This window comes from Vipera ursinii (genome assembly GCF_947247035.1).
Source record: "Vipera ursinii genome assembly, chromosome: 8".
NCBI lineage: Eukaryota > Metazoa > Chordata > Lepidosauria > Squamata > Viperidae > Vipera > Vipera ursinii.
In genome coordinates this window covers 19,942,220-19,959,997 of record NC_139519.1, presented here as the reverse complement: position 1 = coordinate 19,959,997, position 17,778 = coordinate 19,942,220, and the positions used below count along the sequence as shown (strand labels likewise).

Genomic DNA, 17,778 nt, shown 5'->3' with positions numbered 1-17,778 from the left:
CCTACACAAAACATCATTAAGACTCTCCGAGGCTCAAGAAAAACAGATCTAGCAGTGTTTGCCAGGGAAAGCACCAGCCCAGTGTAACACTGTGTGCCTCAAACCCATCATACCAAAATAATACTTGGAATCACATCCTCATTGGTTTCAAGTGAAATTATACTAAAGCAGGATTTAGATCAGGGGTCTTCAAACTTGGCCCTTTTATGACTTGTGGACTTCAGCTCCCAGAATTCCTCAGCCAGGCACACTGGCTGAGGAATTCTGGGAGCTGAAGTCCAGAAGTCATAAAAGGGCCAAGTTTGAAGACCCCTGGTTTAGATGGTGGTCCTTCCATAGATAGGGCTTGGCAATTACTCTCCATTGCTTCTCTTTTCCCAAGGAGGCCAGGTTTAAGCCATGATTAGCAAGTCCCCATCTTGATTTATTGAGTACCTTAAAATGGTCTTCCTAGATCAGGAGTCCCCAACCCCCAGTCTGTGGACCAGTACTGGGCTGTGGCATGCCAGCAACCGGTCCGTACAAACAAGCAAAGCCCCATCCGTGGGATGCAGGCTGCACACAAAACCATGGCCCCTCCAGTCCATGGAAAAACCTCTCTCCACGGAACCGGTCCCTGGTGCCCTAACGATTGATTCCCAGAGAGCCAGAAACTATGGGATATATCTTCAAGCAAATCTGGAAGACCAAGCTTTGACTGTGGCCTTCTCTTTATCTCAGCACTGGTACATTCCTGGAAAGTCATTTACAAGGCAAAGGGCCCCTGCTCTAAACATGCTGTTTCTGACATGTGTGATATTTCCAACCTGTCACCGAGCAAGTCCCCTTTTGTATACTGTGTTTTTATTTTAAGTGAGGTCAGGTAACCTCACAGCACCTAGCCAAAGCCAGTTGGGAAAACAATCCACAAACCACAAAAGACCTCTTGCTTTCTCAAAGCTCCCCACCCCCATAAGAAAACATCAATTTCTGCTTTTCTCTGACTCTGTTTGCACCCAGAGACCTTTGTTTAGGCTGCTAGCCCAAGTGTCAAGGTTTAATACCTGCCACTGAGACTTTAAAAAAACACCTTTGTATTTGTTGATCCACTGATGTTGTTATTGTTGCTATGCTAGGCTTCTCCGTGTTGTTCTTGCTGTTTGTGCAGGTGTGACTCAGGTGATCGACCTTTGGGAGGTGAATATAAGTGTGCCAAAAGCAGTGTGTCACTCGAAAACATATTGTTACTCTCTCTGCTTGCTTAAGAGGAGGAAAGAGTTTGATGGCATGAATGTTCTGAATTTGCTTGTTCAGAGAAGCAAGGAAGATGAGCCTCTGGAATAGGGGTGAGCAACTTATAGTTTGTGATTATTATTATTATTGTTATTATTCTGTCCTTCTTTGCAACCCTCAGAGCCTCACCAATCACAGTTTTCAGCACTTCCTCCCCAAAATAGCAGCATGGCTATCTTTTAAATAAGAATAGAATTTCATGAAACTCTCATGAATGCAAGGTGACATTCTTACCGTTACTTAGTTTGGAGGTGGTTGAGCAGGATATATGCTGTACATATCAACCCTTTGTCCATCGGCAAAAGTCTCCAAATTCTCTGGTTTCAAACCCTTTAAAGGAGAAATCCTACCGATGGATTTGGGGCAGCCCAGGCAGCCAGGAATTTCAGCAGAATGGAAACAGGGGAACAAACACCAGGATTGGAAACTTCTGCTACTTCTGACAATCAAAGTCAGCTTCCAAAGGCCACCGAGAGAAATCAGAAAGACGTTTTTCAAGCCTTCTGAGAATAAGGTAGAAAAACAGAAGCCTGTATTGGGTTTTTGCTTTCGAGGGAAGGAAGAAACAGCTTTGAAATGGCAAGTCACCTTGAGCCACAAGACAGCCGGCAAATAAAATTGATAAATAAAAATAAAAGGTGCATTTTGGAGCAGGGGTCCTAAATTCTCACGTCCTAATGGTTTCTTGCTTTGTTTTATTCTAGAATCATTATTTCTTTTAAGCGGCCCTGAGTAAATACTTCATACAGAGGCAGGATTTTTGAAAGTTGTTCTCCTTCTCTCTGGCTTTAAATGTCACGATAGACTTCCCACTAATCTACCTTGGCAAGTGTATTTTGATGACAACTTTGAAAATTTAACAAAAGATTCCCCTCCCTTTCCTGCACTTACCTCCCAAAACACATGCAGCGCTAGAACTCCCAGAGGGACTAAGATATTAGGAAACTCCCTTTAATCTATGCTGTTTATAGAGAAGCAGTCACAAAGCCTGTAATCTCGACCAGGATTGTTTAACTGAGCATCTCAATGCTTGTCACAGGCCTGACTGTTGGGGGAATTCAAATAGAATAGAACGGAACGGAACAGAACGGAACAGAACAGAACAGAACAGAACAGAACAGAACAGAATAGAATAGAATAGAATAGAATAGAAGCTGGAAGGGACCTTGGAGGTCTTCTAGTCCAGCCCCCTGCTCAAGCAGGAGAACCTATAGTACCATCTCAGACAGGTGATTGTCCAGTCTCTTCTTGAAAATCTCCAGTGATGGAGCGCCCACGATTTCTGGGGGTAAGCTGTTCCACTGGTTGATTGTCCTCACTGTCAGGAAGTTTCTCCTTAATTCCAGTTTGCTTCTGTCTTTGATCAGTTTCCAACCATTGTTTCTCGTCCTTCCCTCTGGTGCTCTGGTGAACAAAGTGACCCCCTCTTCCTTCTGGCAGCCCCTCAGATACTGGAACACTGCTATCATGTCTCCCCTATTTCTTCTTTTCTTTAAACTAGCCAAACCCAAGTCCTGCAGCCATTCTTCATATGTTTTAGTCTCCAGGCCTTTGATTGTCTTAGTCGCTCTTCTCTGAACTGCCCAACAATAGTGAGTGATGCTGTTGAATGACTAGAGGGGCCCCCCAAAGAAGAGCAACCAAGATGATTAGGGGACTGGAGGTTAAAACATATAAAGAACGGTTGCTGGAATTGGATATGTCTAGTTTAATGGAAAAAAGGACCAGGGGTGACATGATAGCTGTGTTCTAATATTTGAGGAGCTGCCACAAAGAAGAAGGAGTCAAGCTATTCTCCAAAGCACCTGAAGGCAGGACAAAAAGCAACAGATGGAAACTAATCAAGAAGAGAAGCAACCTAATGCTAAGAAATTTCCTGACAGTGAGAACAATTAATCAATGCAACAATTTGCCTCCAGAAGTTGTAGAATGATGCAACACTGGAAGTTTTTAAGAAGAGATTGGCCAACCATTTATCTGAAATGGTATAGAGTTTCCTGCCTGAGCAGGGGGTTGGACTAGAAGACCTTCAATGGCCCTCCCAACTCTATTATTCTATTCTATTCTAAAGGCTCACCAACTGAGATTTATTTGGAGGTCAATCTAAGGCTGCTTTCTCCAACTTGGTGCCTTCCAAAATTCAGTCTCTGGTCCAAATATTAAATCAAATCAAATCTTTATTACGGTTACGGTATTTCAGATGTGTCTGTTTGGCTCCAAAAGGATAGACCTGGGCAAAATCCCAGATCAGAAATTTGATTCAAAAACACAGCTCAACTGAAGGGGTTCCATACTGAATCAAATCAGAATGTTGACTCTAAACCTAGATTGGGATGCATTGAAACTTTTGTCCATGTGCAGAAAAAAAATCCCCTTCTCCAAACGGATAAGGAAATTCTTCCAAATGTTGCTCAGAAAAGGATTGAGAAGGACCCAACTGAAGAGCCTCAGTTCATCGTCTTCTTGAAAAGACTAAATTGTGCAGACTCATCACATTCTGAGGTCAGATTCAAAGTTAAACTGAAATGATCCCAACTGCTTATGAAATCTGGGTGGTTTTTTTCCTCTTTTATATATATATTCAGTGTGTTGACGGAAAAGGTATATATGCAGAGAATACAGCTGCAATCCTCCTATGATTCATTGATGGGAACACATCACCCTTGAGAGAAAGTAATCATTTGCTAACAAAAACACCCATCTCACTGTATTTGCACTTATCTACAGTACATGCTGTTATTTATTTTTTTCTTGCAAGCTGGATCTAATCCATGAACTAAAAGTGAAAGGCAGGCTTCATCGTCCCAAATTAAGAAAGAATGGTAGGTGGATTTTTTTTTCTTCTTCTCGCAATTCCTCTAGTTTTTGTTTTTTTCTGCATCAAAATCATCCCGGCTTATCAGAGACAAGATGGGAATGCAATGACATTGCAATGCTTGGTAAGAACCCGTCAAATGTCGATCCATGTTAATGCCATTGAGAACCAGTGAAGTTCAATGGAGGGATTAGGAATGGACCCATTAATCAACAGAGATTAAAAACCGACACAACAGATAATTCAAGCATTATATATTGCAAAACATAAAAACCCATTTGCAGAAATTCTTGGGTTGCCCACGTTACAAACGTTTGGTTGCCAGGAGATAAGCATGACATAGTAGTTAAATCCCAAAGCTAAGAAGCAAGGCTGGGAAAGACATTGGCCTAAATCCTTGGAGACTCGGGCCTCATCCCATCGGATACTCTTGACATCCATTTCATGTGGGAAATTCTGGATTTCTTCTCCTGAACTTTGGTTAAGAGTTTTATGACCGAGTTTGGGATGCAACTTTCCTTAATACAGGTTGTCCTCAACTTACAATCATTGACGGATGAAGAAAGAAAAAAAAAAGAATGAGTAAGGGTGTTCATCCTTTTTTTAGAAGGAATGGTAACCCTGAACATGAAGTCGTTGGCTTGGATGGAGTTACCTTCTCAGGGACTCACACAGGCCAACTGTGATGTTGCCATGGTTAAAAAAAAACACACACTAAGCATAAATTTAGACATGTTGCAAGCTGATCAATCAATGGCTGGACCTGAAAAGGTTGCATATTTTTCTACTAATGGGTAAGAACAAACCATGGTCTTATCCCACCTCCTCCCCATTTTTTCTCCAGATGCTTTGGCTTTTTTCCCCCTCCGTTAGTCATTTTAGCAGCAGCCGGGGGGGGGGGGGAATGAAAAAGAAAGGCACATTTTCTCTCTTTCCCCCACCCTCTACTTCCCATTCTCTATTTCTTGCATACTTGCTGTGTGAGGGAAACAAGGCGACTGACTAGTTTGGGGAAAATCTCACACAGAGATTAAGTTACAAGGGACAGCTGAGTGTATAAAATTCACTCCCCACAGAGGGTCATTAAGAATATTTCTGGCAGCTTTCCCTTTTTCCCCCCTCTCCTCTCCTCCACCCCCCCCCCCCCCGCCTGCATTTAGCCCCTCCACCGTAAGGCCTTTTTGTTAAAAGACAAAATTGGAGATGAGAAGAGGGGCTGCTGCCTTTGAAACGTCCCCCATTCTCTTGATGCTACCCTCCAACCCATTTCGAGACTGTGGTTCAACTTTTCTCAAAGGCTGGTAGACACAACCTTCTCCATGCAGGGAAGGAAGCAAATTATTCAAAGCAGGTGAATTGGGTGGCTGCAAGAGAAGCTTCAAGGCAAACTCTTCCAGCCCGAGATCCATTCTGAATCGGTTACAGAGACCTAAAGTTTCTTCTTCCAAGCTCTTGTGCTTGTGCTGGAGCCCATCATCTCTATTCTATCCAGAATAGAGCTGGAAAGGGACCTTGGAGATCTTCTAGTCCAGAGGTCTCCAACCTTTTAGGCACCAGGGACCGGTTATGTGGAGAGAGGTTTTTCCACAGACCCAGAGAGTGCGTGGTTTTGTGTTCTGCCTTTATCCTGCACATGGGGCTTTGCTTGTTTGTTCTGGACCAGTTGCTGGCATGCTGTGGCCCAGTACTGGTCCATGGACCCGGGGTTGGGGACCCCTGTTCTAGTCCAACCCGCTTCTCAAGCAGGAGACCCTATACCATTTCAGACAAGTGACTGTCCAGTCTCTTCTTTAAAACCTCCAGTGATGAAGCACTCACAGCTTCTGGAGGCAAGCTGTTCCAGTGGTTAATTGTCCTTAATTCTCCTTAATTCCAGATTGCTTCTCTCCTTGATTAAACTTAGGGCAAGACTAGAACTCACCGTCTCCCGGTAATTGATCCAAAGTCACCTGGTGGCTTTCATGCCTAAGGTGGAACTAGAACTCACAGTTTTCTGGTTCCTGAGCCTGGTGCCTTCAGCAGTAGACCAAAAGGATCCTCTTCCCTTCTCTTTACAGTTGAAGCAGTACAACATCTTGATTTTATTTGGTAGAGCTGGTTTGAAAATGTTTTAAATTTATGACAGGAAAAAAGCAGCCTTGGATGCAAGTCATTTGTATTTTAGTTAACGTTTTGGAGGGAAGAAGAACTATTTGCATGCAATGATCTCGTTTGATTTTTAGACTGAAGTGTCGTTGCAGGACAAGGCAGCGTTGAGCATCTCTTCATAGCTTGGCAAATATTGCACTTTTTTTAAGAAAAAGAAAAGAAAAGAAAGTGAACCATACATCTTTCTTCCTGCTCAATTCAGTCCTGAAGCCACTTTTGGCCTTTCTCCAGTGGATCCTCCCATAAAGAATGTGTCCTGCACCGAACTTGCTCACCATTATTGGTGCCAAAACATCTCCTTTGCCATCTGGAACAGCCTCCTTGGATGTCACTGCCTGAATCTCTATTTTTAAATTTCGTTTGCAAACACAGCATCCTCTCGTTTTCAGCTCCTTCCTTGCTTGTCCAGAGCACTCTTACTTGAATTATATACAGTGTTTTAGGGCAGTGCTTCTCAAGCTTGACAGCTCGAAGAGGTGTGGACTACAACTCCCAGAATTGCCCAGCCAGTAGTCCACATCTCTTCAAGTTGCCAAGGTTGAGGAACACTGTTTTAAGGGAAATGATCACGTGCTTTCAGAAAAAGATGAAGAATTCAGCTAGGGGAGTATTTTACTTAATTTGGTTCATTTTTTTTGATGATGATGATGATGAAGAAGAAGAAGATAGATAGATAGATAGATAGATAGATAGATAGATAGATAGATAGATAGATAGATAGATAATAGAATAACAGAGTTGGAATGGACTTTGGAGATCTTCTAGTCCAACCCCCTGCTCAGGCAGGAAACCCTATACCATTTCAGACAAATGGTTGTCCAATCTCTTCTTAAAAACGTCCAGTGTTGGAACATTCACAACTTCTGAAGGCAGGTTTTTCATTCTGGAGGCAAGTTGTTCCACTGTCAGGAAATTTCTTCTCAGTTCTAGGTTGCTTCTCTCCTTGATTAGTTTACATTCATTGCTCTTTTTTCTGCCCTCAGGTGCTTTGGAGAATAGCTTGACTCTCTTCTTTGTGGCAACCCCTGAGATATTGGAACACTGCTATCATGTCAAGCCTAGTCCTTCTCTTCATTAAACTAGACATACCCAATTCCAGCAGCCGTTCTTTGTATGTGTTAGCCTCCAGTCTCTCTAATCATCTTTGTTGCTTTTCTCTGCACTCTTTCCAGAGTCTCAACATCTTTTTTACATCATGGTGACCAAAACTGGAATCATGATGAAAATGGTTTCTTCTCTCCTTTAAAATCAGTGGAACAGGTTTAAAATGAAATCAGGTCCCTAAAGATCAAATTGACCTAATGCTTCAGAAGATTTCTGAGGTTGTCCAAGTTCTTCTTTTCCATGCTCCAGTTGACCTCTCCATGATATCCATTTTACGTTGGCTTTTCTTTTTTTCTCTTGCTACCTTTTTCGGGTTTGCAACTGAAAAGGTAAACTGAGGTAAGGAAAATTTTGAAAGCAATCTTTAACATGTTTACGGCCATCGCTGTGATATATTCTGGATTGTTTTCGCTGTCAGGAAGCATAGGCCATCAAAAATAAAGAATTTCTAGACAGAGAGAAAATAAATGGAAAGGAAATGACCATTCCCAGCCAAAATTTCATGTCTGGGGTAAAATGCAGACATAGAGTTTTGTCTCCTCTGATGTTGGCTTTCTTATCAGGAAAAGGATCCCTTTGTTTTCCAATTTGCTGAATGTGCAAATTGTGTGTGGTGTGTGTGTGTGTGTGTGTGTGTGTGTCTGTGTCTGTGTGTCTGTGTGTGTGCATGTCGCATGCTTGTGTTTTCCTTAGCCTGGCTGTTGATGTTTTTCTGGTTGCTAAGCTTGTCTCATGCTTGGCTCAAACTGGATGAGATCACATGATGCCACTTAAAGATTTCACAGATAATTCAGGATTATTCATTAAGAAAATCACAAAAAAGCAGGTGTATTAACGAACTTCATGAGCAAGAACAATGGCCCCAGCAAACGGCACCGTCTGCATGGAAGGAAGTTTGTTGTCATTGCTTTAAATGTAAACAGACGAATCAACACTGTAATTTAAATGTTACAGAAGCGAAAAATGCTCCCCAGGTTGGCAGTTTGCAATAAGGGACAGAAAGGGGTGATTTTTTTAATGGCTCTGCTGGGGATAAAGTCCAAGTAGCTCACTAGAAGCAAATTATCAAACAAACGTGTCTACACCCCAAAGTGCTTTTTCAAAAGGCAACTGGGTTTTGGTTTTTTTTCCTTGAAGACGTTTTCGCTTCTCATCCAAGAAACTTCCTCACTTCAGAATGTGAAGAAGTTCAGTTTTTCTTCTTCGGAACTGAACGAGAAATGTCTTCAAGCAAAAACAAAGGAAGTCCAGTTGCCTTTTGAAAAAGCACCTTTGGGGCAACCATGACCTGAATGACTGACCATCTCCATAGACTAATACAGGGGTGTCAAACTCAATTTCATTGAGGGCCGCATCAGCATTGCAGTTGCCCTCAGGGGGCCGGGTGGGTATGGCCAGGGTGGGCGGGGCCTACTGAGTGGGCGTGGCTAGAGTGCGTATGGCCTACTGGGTGGGCGTGGCCAGCTCTACATCGTTCGCATCAAGGGTGCCTATGGGGGCCTGGGCAGGAGTGGGACAGATCTGAGGGTCTCTGGCAGAAGGAGGGTCTCTGGGCCAGGGCCAAGGCAGTGGGGGCCGGTCCCTCACTGTTTCCAGGATGGCTTCGCGGGCCACATGAAACCACTTTGCGGGCCGGATCTGGCCCCCGGGCCTTGTGTTTGACATGTCTGGACTAATACGTCTGAACTGTAGGTTCTGATTCCTACAAATAATCCCAATAGAAAAACAGGGGGATGCTGGGTAAATCACTATTTTCCATTCCATGCTCCGATCGATTCCACGCAAAAATATACTGTGGTTCCATAAAACATATTAGACAGACTCTGAAGACTTTCAAGAAAATAGTTTAATATACTTAGGATATACTTATTATCCCAAACTTTTTTTTTCTATATAAGAAAATAGTTTTGGACAATAGGTATATTGAGCGGTCCTTGCTGCTCTCTGGGCTTGATTGTTTCCTTGCAGCCTTTTCTTTGCCAAACTGATGATATTACCTAGTTTGGGTAATGAAACATCTGCAAGAAACCAAGGATCCCTCATCTCAACCCTGAACTACAAATATTATTTATTCACATGCCAAACCTAATTGGCTCAACTGATTTAGAAAATCATGACTGGTGATCTTTGCCATGACATCTGTTCTTGACCTTTAGTCCTTCATTCCCATCATCTACACAAAACCCCTAGAGAGACTTTGTCCTCAACTTTGAGGTCAATGTTTCCCAATCTTGTCCATTTCCAGATCTTTGCACTTCGACTTCTCAGTCGGCATGGACATTGCTGAGAAGTCTGGGAGTTGAAGTCCACATATCTGGAACTTCCTTAGGTTGGAGAACTCTGTTCAGGACAGGATGGGAGAAAATAGGAAAGAAACAAATAGGATGCTGAAAGCATGTATAGAACACAAAAGAAGTTACACTCCAAATGTCTGGAGGGAGAGCTGGACCTACAGCGTATGTGAGTCTGTTTCTTTGCCAACACTTGTGAGTCCCAGATCTTGCCTAAGAGGAAATTAATTTGGTGGGAAACACCCAGGTAATCAAAGTGTTCTTGTAAGTACTAGCCTCAAAACTCAGCCTCCAAAAGCTGCCAAAGTCCAGCAGCCAAAGCAAACGAAAGCATTACAAGTGAAATCAGTAAAGATGTTTTTCGCACACACTAAAAAAAAAAAAATCTGCTGAGCTAAAAATATAGTCCTTCTTTCCCTTTCACCTCCCCAGAAGGTTTTTTTAAAAAAACAAAAAATAAAAAACAACAACCAAAAAACAAAAAAAAAACAAAGCAGCAATATAAACAAGACTGGAAAATGGGTGGAGGGGATGAGATGGTGAGCAGGGTGGGAAAATCTTGCAAATTTGAAATGAAAACCCAGTTGAACCTCCTTCCAGATGTCAAGCCAGATGTAAAAACAATGGCTGCCCACCAAAACCATTGGAAAAATGACAGCAAATCTTCACTTAATGCTCCAGATTCTTCCTCCTCTACCAAAATGAACAAAGGAAGGATTCCTTCCTTCATATTTAATGAAAAGAAGGACTAGAGGTGACATGATAGCAGTGTTCCAATATCTAAGAAGCTGTCACAAAGAAGAGAGGGCCAAGCTATTCGCCAAAGCAGAACAAGAAACAATGGATGGAAACTAATCAAGGAGAGAACCAACCTAGAACTATGGAGAAATTTCCTGACAGTGAGATTAGGGAATAGAATAGACCTGGAAGGGACCTTGGAGGTCTTCTAGTCCAGCCCCCTGCTCAAGCAGGAGAACCTATACCATCTCAGACAGGTGATTGTTCAGTCTCTTCTCAAAAAACTCCAGTGATGGAGCGCCCAGGATTTCTGGAGGCAAGCTGTTCCACTGGTTGATTGTCCTCACTGTCAGGAAGTTTCTCCTTAATTCCAGTTTGCTTCTGTCTTTGATCAGTTTCCAACCATTGTTTCTCGTCCTTCTCTCTGGTGGTCTGGTGAACAACCTGGCCCCCTCTTCCTTGTGGCAGCTCCTCAGATACTGGAACACTGCTATCATGTCTCCCCTATTTCTTCTTTTCTTTAGACTGGCTAAACCAAAGTTCCACAGCTATTCCTCGTATGTTTTGGTCATCAGGACTTTGATCATCTTAGTTGCTCTTCTCTGAATTTTTTCCAGACTCTCAACATCTTTTTTGTGATTTGGTGACCAAAATTGGCTGCAGTATTCGAGGTGTGGTCTTACTAGGGCTTTATAAAGTGGTACTAGTACTGTGCATGATCTTGATTCTATGCCTCTGTTTATACAACCTAGAATTGTATTAGCTTTTTTGATTGCTGCTGCACACTGCTGGCTCATAGTCAGTACAATGAGTGAGGAAAATCAGTTGAATGGCTTGCCTCCAGAAGTTGTGAAAGCTCCAACAATGGTGGCTTTTAAAGAAGAGATTGGACAGTCATTTGTCCAAAATGGTATAGGCAGGTTTTGGACTTTGGATTAGAAGACCTCCATGGTCCCTTCCAATTCTGTTATTCTTTTATATTAATTCAAAGCACACATTCTTCACACTACCTCCACCTCCATCTCCACCTTCACCTTGAAGCTGCTGAAGTCAGCCAGATCAGATAGATACTTAGTCAAATCTTACCTAGACCCAACAATGAAGGAGAAAAGCCTATGCAAGCCTTGGTCCTTTCTGTTTCATTGCAGAAATGATGAACTTCCTAAGAAAAAAATGTCTCCATAAGAGGCAATCTTTAAATTGCAGTAACTTCTTAAATGTTTCTTCAGGTGGTCCACTGAAATAACGACTGAAGGGAAGCAGGCCAAAAGTGGTACTGAAATTAAAATGTTCTGTGTTTTTAATGCTTTGATCCACAACGATTAGTATTGCCGGCTTATTATTTCATTATGTACCTTTGCCAGGCTTTTACTTCATTAAGTATGGTTTGCATTAAATTTTTAATCTCAATCTCACGCTCATTTTCCAAATTAATAATTGAACCAGAAGACAATTATCTTTTGGTTTGCAATTCTCCAAATGTGGTAATGTAGTTAGTTCTCTTCTGGAAGAAAAATGCATATAAATATTCAATTAATGGTATGCAAAATTCACAGAAATGGCCAACATGGTAGAGAAAATGCTCACAAGAGTACATGTGGCATAGAGATGGCATAAAAAAATGAATCTATTAGAAGAAATATAAACATAAATGCATATGAGTTTTCACAGAAAAATTTTGCCAAAATGTTCACAGGCAGATGCAGGAACAATAAAATCAATTTATGCTTCCTGATGCTAATGAAAGAAATGAGGTCCCTAACTGGGGATATTTAGAATCAAACAAAAATGGAAATAATGTATTTACATATCTTACTAGAGAATTAATTCCCCAGATGTATTTCATTTGAATTGATTTGGGAGAAGATGTTTCTTATAGATGCACTATGCCTTTTAACCAAGCTACTATTGCCATCTTCATCGTGACCCGTCTGAAACCAGCATGTGATAAATTCTATCTAGACATCCATCCCTTTCCAGAGAGACATTTGTGGGTACAGTATTAACAGTCAAAGAGTCAAGAAATAGAGATGGAAGACACACAGAGTAGATGTCTACTTGTAAGCAAAGGTTTCATTTGAAGAGGAAGTCTTTAGTGAATGAAGGTGAATATGCAGATCCAAGGATAATGTTGCAGGATCTAATCTGGGTTGGTCTCTTCTGAGCTTTTAGACTCATGCTGGAGCCCATTTTCAAGGAACTTCTCTCTAGCAAAGTTGTGTGTTAGAGAGAAGTTCCCTGATTATGGAATTCTTTGGTTTTTGTGACCTGTTGACCTGGTACCATTACATGGAATAGCTCCTGTAATCTCAGGGATTAATAAACAGGGCTTTAAGAATTTTTGGCTTCCTTTGAAAAATAAACCAAGCATATTTTAATTAGCCATTAATCTGGAAGATGACGTCGCTCTTCCCTCTCTACAGAGACACACACCACTCCCAGGCTGTTACTTATCTTCGATTTCCTTTTGCTACGTGTCTAGGCATTAGCAAGTTTTTGTTCCCAGTGGGTGCTGACAACCTCATGAACTGCCAAGCCAGCCACAGAAGTTATAGATCTTCCAGTTGAGGAAATACATTTGGAAACTCCAAAAGGTTAAGTAAACCTCAATGCTGAGAACTTCCTGGACCATCTTCTTACCCAACACACATGAACTGACAAACAAAACATCTCTATTTCTTGCACACTGATTTGTATGCAGGATGAGACCAGGAGGTTGACCTCAAACTGGTGGACTTTGTCCTTTTTCACAGTTAAAAGACAAGATTAGTATTGGTCTTTTGCCTTCTGCTGGAACAAAATCAATTTATCGCCAAAGGGTTTGTGGCCTGAGCTTCCTGATAAAACCCGACTGTTAAGAGGAGGATTGGGTTGACCAAAATTAAAGGTGTGGAAAGTTCTCTGCTTGAAGTCATAAAAATGTTAATTGGCTTGTCTTAGTTTTCATCCTAATTCCATGAAGGAGAACTATCCAGACTTCTCTTCCTAGAATGCCCAACAACATCTGTTAATTATCTATACTCACAAATATCCTGCAGCCAAACTCTTGAGGCCGATCATATTGCAAACACATTTAGCATTGGTTGTTTTGTAAATTGCAAGGATCAGAAATGAGAAGAGCGCAAAGAGATCAGAAAAGACCACTCGTTTTGTTAAGCCAGCAGCAGCAGCAGCCATCAAGGAAAGCTCAGTCAAATTAAGGGCAGCAAGGTGTGTAGACCCATGTTGTATCCAGCACTTACATGATTAGCAGTAGATTGGAAAAATACTTGCATCAAACAGAGGAAGAAAAAAAACGAAGAGGCAGTAAATGAAAGTAGCATATTCTTCTGTAGGAACTGCTGCTGCTTGGCTACTAAAGATTAAATGTTCCCTTCTTTACCCCCACCAAAACTAGGAGCCTTTGTGTAACGTCACCGGAGGCTGATAGTCATGTATGTGGCTTGATTTATAGAGAATTTATAAGGTTAAAATTAATTCCAAAACAGAAAGAGCTTTTATAAACTTCTTGTTAACAGGAAGATAGTCCAGGTGAAGATGTTACAGTATAATACAAATTCTGATCAATTTAAGAAGTTTGCAAGTGAGTAAACTATAGGTGTTGGGGACTGATATCTCTTCTCTTTATACTGACAAATGTGCTTCTGTGGATCATTTAAGTTTCAGGACTGAATGAGGATTCCATTGGTATTTGAATTTCATTGAAGAAGGGAGGAGGGAAGGAAGGAAGGAAGGAAGGAAGGAAGGAAGGGTCTTATTTTTTTCTATTATGATATTTAGCTAAGTGGACCAGAGTAAGTTTACTCTATTTTCTAGTTTATTTTTAGAGATACCAACAATTTTTGGTCCAATTCTGTAAATAAAAAATGTGTAGCAATTTGTCACAAGAAAGGATCGACAAAGTTGTACTTCCTAAACAACTTTCTGAGGTGCCTTAAATCTCTGTCTTTCTCTCAGTCTATCTGTCTCTTTCTTCTATCAGCATCTATTTTCTATCTTTCATCTATCATCCATATCTATCTATCTATCTATCTATCTATCTATCTATCTATCTATCTATCTATCTATCTATCTATCTATCTATCTATCTATCATCTTTAGATAGGTAATCTATCAACCTTCTTACCTACCTATCATCTTTCTATCATCTTTCTTATCTATCCATCCATTTCCTATCATCTGTCTACCTAAATCTTGCATACTTGTAGCAATGCCAAACACTTTGATGAGATCAATACCTTTTCCAGCCTCCCTAGATTGCCCACAAATCATTCAATATTTCATGAGGATGTGGCTCATCCTAGAAGCACCAGCTACAAACACCCATTTATTAAAGTAGCCCAAAGTGCTGTAATTGTTTTTTAAGCATAGAAAGAGACAAAATCTACTGGTCTCATACACAGATGTATAACGTTGTTGTTTTGTTTTGTTTTGTGAGGGAAGGATGCAATGCTGGCTGGAACTTGTCTATAACGGGTTAAATTTACGCTAATATCCATCCTGCCCACATCCTGAGTAAATGCTCGAAAGTGCCTTTTCAAGCCTAGTTTGTAAGCAGTCAATTGCAGAATTTCAAATTTAGCTTCAAAATGTCTCTGATGGTTTTGCAGAGGGGAAACTGGGTCTCCCCAGCGAGATGTGAAAAGCTGTGTGGCACTCCCTGGAGTGATGGGGAAGGAGACTTCTGCCTGCTGTTTCACCCAAGGTGAATAATTCTTTAATACTGAGGCATACATTTTTCATTCTCCAAGCAATCACTGAGAAAAGAGAGTGTCTCTTTTTCTCACATACATGTATCTCCTCTCGGTCACTATGACAACAGCGTATATATTTTCAGAGATGGAAAAGGACTCAGGGAGTGGGCATCAGGAGAAACGTCCAGCTGAAATTTCCCTTTTCTCCTCTGGGGCTGATCCGTTAATATTAATTTAACAAGCCCTCCTGAGCTTAACCATCAGATCTGAAACATTCATCTCTCTCTCTCTCTCTCTCTCTGTCTCTCTCTCTCTCTCTCTCTCTCTCTCTCTCTCTCTCTCTCTCTCTCTCTCTCTCTCTCTCTCTCTCTGTATCTCTCTCTCTCTGTCTCTCTCTCTCTCTGTCTCTCTCTCTCTCTCTCTCTCTCTGTCTCTCTCTCTCTGTCTCTCTCTCTCTGTCTCTCTCTCTCTCTGTCTCTCTCTCTCTCTGTCTCTCTGTCTCTCTCTCTCTCTCTGTCTCTCTCTCTCTCTCTGTCTCTCTCTGTATCTCTCTCTCTCTGTCTCTGTCTCTCTCTCTCTCTCTCTCTCTCACACACACACACACACACACACACAAACATATTCAATTTCTTTCACTCTTTCACTCTCTCTCCCCTCTCCCCATTGTCACCGCATTGTTTCCATTTTAATCGAAGGAGCCCATTTTTCACATTTGAAAAAAAAAAACCAAAACTTTGTCATGTTTGCATTTTAGGGAAAAGAGCTAGGGGATCTGCAGGCAAATTAGAACGAAACGCAGATGCAAAGAAATGCCAGCTAGGGCAGAGGTCCCTCTTGAAGGCTCGCAGAACCTCAAAGAAGATTGCGTGTGGAGAAAAAAAAAAAGAAAGGATAACAAGGAATAACATGGTCTTAAAAGCTACTCCGCAGATGCAACTTCAGGAAAGGAGGAAGGATTTCCACTTTGGCAAAGTGGCTTAAATTCAGAGACTTCAGGACAGTTTTTGGCCCTTAACCAAGCAAAGGTTCTAGTGCCAAATGAGAAATCTGATAATTATATTGCTTGGGGAAAGAACAGACTCAATCAGCTGGCAGCACATCCGTCAAGGATAACTTGGAGGGTGAATTTATGACTGTGCCCTGCCTAAAATGGCCCTGTTAAACACCCACACGAAAAAAGCCATTAACCCCCCTCCCCATCTCGTCTCATTCTTCCCACTCCTCTGTGTTATTTCCAACCTTTTTCCCATCGATCTGCTGAAATGATCCTTCTGTGCCAAGTAACCCTAACTATAATTGCCTTTTATAGGCATCTGAACCTCTTGCTTGGGTGGCAAGAGGTGGGGGGAAAGATGCTTGAACCAAAAAAAAATCCATATATTTGTTTTGTTTTCATTTAATGAAATCTATCTTATGCACATAGGGACGCAGTGGCTCACTGGGTTAGGACGCTGAGCTTGTCGATCAGAAGGTCGGCAGTTTGACGGGTCGAATCCCGAGTGCCGCGTAACAGAGTCAACGCCTGTTACTCGTCCGAGCTTCTGCCAACCTAGCAGTTCGAAAGCACGTAAAAATGCAAGTAGAAAAATAGGGACCACTACGGTGGGAAGGTAACAGCATTCCGTGCGCCTTTGGCATCAAGTCATGCCAGCCACATGACCACAGAGACGTCCTCGGACAAGCGCTGTCTCTTCGGCTTTGAAACGGAGATGAGCACCGGCCCCTGGAGTCAGAAATGACTAGCACGTGCGTGCGGGGGAACCTTTACCTTTACCTTTATCTTATGCACACATCCTTTTCCCGACAGTAACTTCGACATGGAGCCTGACCGTGGTATTTGGTCCTCAAAAGTCAAGAGAAGGACCAGCAAGCAAGATTGGAATCTGCTTTTAAGGAGGGTGTGTGGAATTAAAGGGGAAAAAAGAATGAGCTGAAAGCACCTCTTTTCGTAATTTGTCCCACCTTAGCCATGAAGTCCTTGGGCCAGTCAGTGTCTTTTAGCCCAACCCACCTCACAAGGTTGTTGTTGAGGGGAAAATAGAAAGAGGAAGGAGCACTAGGCATGTTCGCCACTTAAAAGATATCCCCTCCCTTGTTACTCTACTTAGATTCTACTTAAAAGAATAGCAAAGGGAGAGATAAAATAAATTAAGATAAATTATGAAGAGTCTCCTCGATTACTATTTTTATTTCAAAATAATGTTGTTTGTAAATATCAAGGTAGAGACAACCAGGAAAGACTCAGAAAGAAGGAATGAAGAACAAGAAAGCAATAGAAAAATAAATTCGTTTAGGCACAGACTCTTACCTATTAAATAACCGTGTGTAATACAGATTAAGGCTTACTGGAACAGTAGTATGCATTGTCCATTGCATTGTTATGAGCCTTTGATCAAAGATCAAAGAAGAAGCAAAACTGGATATTTGAGTTTTAAAGAAACCCTAAATCCCAGCTTGCAAATTGTCTATCTTTCCCATAAAGTTAAGTTCTGAGTGAATGCAAAGAAGTGGAATTCAAGGCACAGATAAGCTAAGGAGTGGATTTACACTAGACCTTGATTAACAAAACATCGTTCCTATGCTCATATAGTATGCTAGTATGATGGCTTCATTCCAACCTCATGAAGTATTTTTTTTTCATTTAACTAAACACAAGAAGCAAAGAAAAAGAATGCACAAAAGTATTAAGAAAGAAAGCTGAAAAAAGAAACAAAAA

The 17,778-nt window shown here is 41.5% G+C and overlaps 1 long non-coding RNA gene across 1 annotated transcript in view; it reads left to right on the top strand.

Annotated features, from left to right (window-relative positions):
- Positions 1-1,249: 1,249 nt before the first annotated feature.
- Positions 1,250-17,778, top strand: part of LOC310643933 — a 42,688-nt gene continuing 26,159 nt past the window's right edge. Inside the window, exons 1-2 of the long non-coding RNA XR_014493189.1 lie at positions 1,250-1,325; positions 3,634-3,774. This is a non-coding gene — a long non-coding RNA (uncharacterized lncRNA). The remainder of the gene's footprint in view (positions 1,326-3,633; positions 3,775-17,778) is intronic.